This window comes from Mesitornis unicolor, unplaced genomic scaffold, assembly GCF_000695765.1.
Source record: "Mesitornis unicolor isolate BGI_N332 unplaced genomic scaffold, ASM69576v1 scaffold33651, whole genome shotgun sequence".
In the NCBI taxonomy this organism is placed as follows: domain Eukaryota; kingdom Metazoa; phylum Chordata; class Aves; order Mesitornithiformes; family Mesitornithidae; genus Mesitornis; species Mesitornis unicolor.
In genome coordinates this window covers 2,113-9,154 of record NW_010165016.1, presented here as the reverse complement: position 1 = coordinate 9,154, position 7,042 = coordinate 2,113, and positions in this window count along the sequence as shown.

Sequence of the window (7,042 nt, the reverse complement as noted above, 5' to 3'; positions counted from 1 at the left end):
GGCTGGGGGGTGTCCGAGTGCGGCTGGGCACGGCCACGCTTTCATCGGATGCCTTCCCTCTCTGCTGCGGGGAAGCAGAGGGCAAGGCAAACGGGAAGGGAAGTCCAGCCAGTCACCCCCTTGACCAGGGCTAGGGGCCAACCTGCACCCCAGCTCCTCATGTTTCCAATTTCATCTGCTAGGCTGCCCACCCCACTGAGAGGCATAGCCTTTAGGCTGGAAACTCCTGATCTACAGGTTTGCAGGGGGACCCATCCCCCAGGGCATGGAAAAAAAGAGCTGAGAGGCAGACAAAAACCCCTTCAGGAGGTGGGAAGCAGCGTGGAGCTGATGCTCGTCTCAAACCAGGCTGTGTCCTGCTTCACACTTTGCACAGAGGTGACACGAAAACCACAGAGGCTGTCCTCACAAATCACCGTGCTCCAATGACCAAGGAAGCGGACAGCAAAACACCTCCTAGTAATACCTCTGCATCGGCCCTTGAAAGAGATCTTACTATCCTGTCTGTTAGCAACGGCCTCTGGCACGCAGGCACTGTCTAGTGATCCTCCGTAACGTAAATCTAATCAAGCTCATGTTAAAACAGCAGGAGCTGCTGGCATCTAAGCTTGGACCGGAGTTATCCTGGGAAGAGCCCCAACAGCCATCAGCAGCAATCCCCGGCGCGGCTGTGATACCCAGCCCCGCAGCCCTGCCCTAGGAAATGCCTGGTGGGAGCCCTGTGGTGCCGCCTAATCAGTGTCAGACTCACGCACGCTCATTGCCACAGCATCTGCCAGGGACACAACTAATGTTCCTCTGACATATGCTGGCAGACCGTGTTGCTTCAGCATTGCCACACTGTGTCCCCGAAGGATTGAGTAGTAAAAAACAAGAAGCAAGGATGCAACATAGTAGCGTAAACTCATGTCCAACTTCTATTTTTCTTTAAGAAGCTGGTCCTGTGATGCAACCTCCTGATCAAAGCCCCTCATTTCTACCCAGCAGTGAAAGGAAAAGGTTATGAAACTGTTAAGCAATTTACTACGTCAAATCACAGCACTGTGCCAGTGCTGCACAAAGTGTCCAGCCCAAACAGCCTGGCAGAAGAATAAAGCAGCAATGGGAATACTGGGAATACTTTGGGCTCCTACAGAGAAGTCACGTATTATTACGTAGGCAATTAATGTGTTACATCTCGCCTCCTCTTTTATATTCCCTGAGAAACTCTTTGTCTTGCAAGACAGACCACAAAAGTTCCTTGACAGGCAGAGCAGTGGCGACAGGGAGGAGAGGCAGACACAGGGACCGACTGGTGACACCCTTGTGACAAGCACCAAAGCCCCAGCAACAAGTAAACAGATTAAGGTGGGAGTTGAGGGAAATCAACCACCCCATTTCCTTACACTGAGGACTTCTTGAGGGTTTTTACGTGTTTGTTTGTTTTGTTTTTTTTCTGAAGTAATGGCTTGGTATTCATCGAGGGTGGTAAAACTGGTTTAAACAGTCACCACCCTGACTGCCCCCCCTTCCCTGGATAATTTTGTTCCCACTATTGCTGCAGGGTGTAAACGTCTGCACTTGAGAGGAGATGGAGGAACTGATCTGGCTGAAAACTCCCTCCCTCCCCTCTCTCCCATGGGCTGTTTTCCATCTGGATCTGTGCTGGTGTTTAGTTCATCACCCAGCTACGCAAGCAGTTGGGGCAGCATGAGGCAGGGATGATGCAGCGGCACATTCGAGCAGCTGGGGTTAGGGCTTAGGCCAGCATTGCCCGGAGCAGGTATTTCCCCCAGCCAGGATTTTACAGTGTTGTGCTTTTCAGAACACAGAGGTCCCACCATTTACATGAGACTTCATTATATTTATTTAAATTAAGATGGTTTGGGGGAGAACTGGGGAATATATTTTGACTGGATGGAGATGGAAGAAGAAACTTCATAAAATCCTTGGCTTTGTAAGCTCTCTGCCACATATGCAGAGTTGCAGCCAAGACAGGATATAGTACAGTTTGTTCAGGTGTTCATTAAGACAGCAATCTACCCACATGCAAAAGCTGTCTTCCTCTTTCTCAACTCAGTGGCATGGTGTGAAAAGGTATGTGTTCATTCAGCAAGGGAACGGTTGTGGGGAGAGCCGGTTTGCTGCTGCCTTTATACTTGCAGTGGTTTACCTGGCTTCAGCCAGCAGCACTATTTCTGAGACAGCCAGGAGCCCAGAGCCAGCTTACACCACAGTTTGGAAATGTAAATGAGTACTTTCTACAACCTCAAATATATCCTCTGTGCCAGTCAGCATGGAAAAGGCTGAAAACAGCATGTCTTCAAGAGTACTCCAAGTGAGGGGGATGCATTCAGGACCAATGGCTTCCCTATTGCCTCAGGAGGGAGGGAGGTTTGAGACACATCCTGGTTTATCGATCATGTTAAATCCAATGATTTTTCACACTAGTGGGCTGTGCCAGTGCAGTCAGTAGGATGAATATATAAAAAAGATGTGTATTTAAGCGAGATACCCCTATAAACTCTTATTCCTGTTTACTGTACTTTACATGGACTATAACCAAGTGCCAAGAAAGCACAGTCAGAACTGCATAAGAAGTACTCGACTCCAACTGCCACTCACAATGGTATGAACGATGCTCACTCAATTTCCAAATTACCCCTGCTCCCTTCTGGCCCTGGTAACAACTGATGGTCAAGCAGTATCAAAGCCACTAATTCGTAAGACAAGAGGGAATATTTGGCATCTATGCAGGCAAAACACTCCCTTTACAATTAATGTGAAAAATCTCTTTAACTGCTGTACATTGCGCTCATCTAAATCTCCTGAGAAAACTGGAATCCAGTTGATGTGAACACTCACACAGGAGTTATTTGCACGGAAGCCACCCTGCTTAAAAGACAGAACAGGTGCTGGTGTCAACATGGAAAATATTGGTATTGTGTTCCCAAGCAACTGTATTGGACGCATAGAAGACCTTATTGTTGTAAAGTCAATGTGAACTTTTATCTCGGTCCTGAGCCATAAACGAACCGGGAGCGCCATCAAGACTGATGGCCATTAAGTAAGCAAACAGTTATTTGTTTTCTTGTAATACCTTGCAGCTGTTACAGACAATTTCTTTATAACCTAGTATCCCAGAGCACGTATGAAATATACTGGTGTGGGTTGCCTGCCATGCCTGTTCCCTTTGAGTGGAGGCACAGACCTTGGCACAGACATTGCTGGAGTCCCACAGCAATGACACTGGACTGCTGTTTTCAAGGCTGTTGACTGCAATGGCCAGCATAGCCACCAAGCAAAAGAGAGTCTCGATACACAGCTGAAGAGTGACTTCACCAGCCAGCACAAATTTTTTCCCATGTAAAGCAATTACACTCGACAGGCAGTGGAGAAGCAGAAAGGTAACAGGGTGCTGCTACAGAAACCTGTCCTACCCTCCTCACAGGCAGAGCGTGACAGCAAAGAGCGCAGATGTCTCTATAGCTCCCCACCTCCACAGAAGCAAGCCTAGGTGCATACAAAAACAAGCCCATATCTCTTGTCACTCTGTCTGTATGCACAAGTCACAGCAAAGATGTCTTCTGAGGGACAAAAAGTTGAGGCTTTGATATGAGCAATCACACATAAAGCCCACCAATGACTTTGAGCACTTGTACGTACACCCTACCTGTTTGCAGCTATACTTACAAGAACAGAGTGACGGGCGAGGATAAAAGCAATAAAAGGGGAAGGCTTAAGGACAGGTAAAACTGGAGTCTACATATTGATTTTTCGCAATGAATGAATCAAAATTACTTTGAAATATACATAGAAAAAAAACTTCAAACGGTTTTCAATAGTACAAAAAGAGACAAAAGCCTGTCTTGTAGGTGAAAAGTTATTTAGTGTGGCAGTGTCACCTTCACTCCCACTGTTGATCTTGCCAGACTGGTGATTCCTGTACAGAAACAGGTCTTTAGAAGTAAGTTCACAGTGATAATTTCTTTTAGCCCTGTCTATAGTGTTTCTTGTCTAAATATTTGTAGGAGAAATTAATAAAGCATATGCCTGCTGGGGCTCAAGCTAGGCTGTGGATATTTTTAAGAAGAGATGGCTCAACCTATCAGGCTATGCAATCTATCTCCTCTGACTGCTGCGACGCTTTCTTACTCTGAACAAAGCCTCTGCCCCAGTTTACACTCACAAAAGACTGGTGCGTTTTCTGCCTACAGAGAGGGACCTGGCTCTCAAACAAAACACCTGCTGAAGAGGAGAGGGGATGCTGAGAGAAGGGTCAGCAGGGCTTGAGTTGTCCTCGCAGCATCAGTGGATCCGTCACTGTCCAGCCGGGGCTTTGTGTCAGCCTGTGAACCTGGCTGGGAGCAGGGCCAGCTCCCAAAAGCACACATCTAAGGGCAGGGCCGCTTTGAAAGGACTGGGTGGTGTGGAGGAGAGAGGAGCGTGCTAAGGAACCGAGCAGCCCTTTGATTTCTGCAGGGTTACAGCCACATAGTGATTTTCTAAGGAAAATAACCTGACTCTGTTGATCAAGTAGATGGCACTGTGATATCAAAGCTAATGAGGAAAGACAAGCAAGCGAGTGAGGCACAGATAAAAGGACAAGAAGATGAATCTTCATTATTGTTATGTTTCAATGTAAAATAGGGGGGTGTAGAAATTACCAAAGATGAAATATTTTCTGTGGGATTCTTTGAGAACCTTATGTTCAGCAATCCACAAATCAAGAATGAAATGGAGGCTAAAAAAGACTATCACGAGCAATAGGCAAGATTTTCCTTCTAGGTCTCTAATTTGAATGATTATAGATTTGCAGCTTCACACTAAAACATCATGTTTCCAGTCAGTATTTTTATAGATGAACTGGAACACTTTTTCTTTCCCTTTTTTTGTGTATGTGCATGTATGTGAAAGAATGAATGAGAGAATGAACAGGAAAGAAGACTATCTGGTGATTTCTGTTTTGTGATGGAGAAGTTGCTTTGGAGTAACAAAGATAAGAGTCTTAAAAAAAATCAGACTTCAGTTCACACTCCTAAACAAGTTTTGGTGGCTGTTAAGATAGGCTGAAAATCCTTGGTTCACGAGGCTTAAAATGAACTCAGTATAGATGTCCAAGAAGGAAGAAATGGGCATATCCTACAAAGCCTGGCTCAGTCACGGTGTCCTGGCCTCTTGATAGGCAAATCACTTTCTAGGCAGAGGTCCAGAGAAGTTATTCTGGCAAGTGAATCCTAACATACAGTATGGCGCCCCTAATGAAAACCATAGTTAAAAATGAAACTAAAAGCTCAGAAAAATAATTTATTTAGGAAAAAAATGGTGTAAACTTGACAATTTCCTATACACAGTAGCAAATATTATGACTAAAAGAGAATTTTGCATAAATACAGAGGATTGGTCTTTTTAAAGCAACACGGTTACTAAAGTGAGTTCACCACTACAAAACAATCTGACCCAAGGTACTTAAGTTTCTTTGGGATAGGAGCCTCTGTCTTTATTCACATTAAGATGGAAAGTAACATAATCCAATAAACCTAATTCTAGTTACCAAAATGCACAATTTGTTCCTTTTAATTAGATGATGCAGCCTTTTGCTGCCATCAGGCATTCGTCAGTGCATGAAATGCAAATATGTGTGTGAGTAGGTGGCGCATAGACGTCCTCTCCCAAATCCAGCTGTGCCAGTGAAAGAAGTTCTTGACTCCAATGACTCATCATCCTCCTCCTGCTGCAGACTGTCAGTGCCAAGATCTGCAGAAGGAGTTGTTCATGCTCCTCGCTTGGCTTCATCCAAAGTAGGGAGTGCTGACAGGAGCTGATCCATCGGCGCATTGGCGAGACGGTGACGGCTGAAGGAGTGAGCACTGGCAAGCAACAGCGGGCAGTGAGCTGCTCCACCGAGGCGGCTGGATGGGGAGGATGGCTGTTCGTGGCTGCTGCCCTTCTGCACACCTGCAGCAGCAGAATAGAAGGCTGGCAAAAAAGGATTCCTTCAGATTAATGGTCTTAGGAGCCATGGAGATAGAAGCTATATTACAGCAAAAGTTAATGATAATTATGTGATCACCAGTCAAGAGCAAACGCACTGAAATAGCACATAGTTGCACTAATGAAATTCTTCAAAGCCTTATTAGCTGAGAAGATGAAAATTATTTTCATTCAGGAGGAAGGGAAACTGTTGGGGTTTATTTTAATTATAACATAGATAATCTTTTCTGCATTTAATTAGCACAGCATTTGCATGGGCAAAGCATTTATTTTATATATATATGTGTGTGTGTGCATATAAACACATATAAAATAAAGGTAAATATACACTGCAGAGTACAAACTTTTATAGTAAGGATGTCCTTCAGGCTTAGGTGATTATACTGCTGCTGAGTTTTTGCTATACTCCAGTGGCATTCTCCTGAAATGAGATTCACCCCAGTGCATAGGGCAAGCATAAAACTTAAGTACCATGTAAGTCCTACTTAAGGACCTACCTACTTCCATTGAAATAAATAGCAATATTTTCATTGTCTTTCAGTGGGGGCTGTTTCAAGGTCAATAAATGGGATCAGTCCTATACACGCCTTTTGCTGGCACAGCTGGAATGATACTTGAAGGAGCTGGGTGTAAAATGCTTGGGAATAAGAAGAGGTGAAGTAATACCTTGATAGTAAAAGCCTTGGTAATTCTGGAGAATTTGCTTAGGGTCGATACTCAAACCAAAATGTTCATTTGCTTCAAAGATTCAAGAATGTTAGGGAAATTTATTCTAACCAAGAAGGTGGTCTTACCCAAATCTGACCTGAGGAGTATTGTGTGTACTTCTGCCATATTCTGTGTAATACAATGCATAATACTGAGAAATACAATCAAATCTATTTAAAGCTTTATTATTATTTCTGCAGTACTAAGAGAATTTTGGATACCTTAGAGTACTAAAACTTCATGTGCTGTGCTCTGGCAGCATTAACAGGGTTTCTGTGTGTTTTTCTGCTGCACCATCTACTCTTGCTAGGTAACATGATGGCATCTATTTATGCATCTAAAAAGTACCTGCACAGAAACT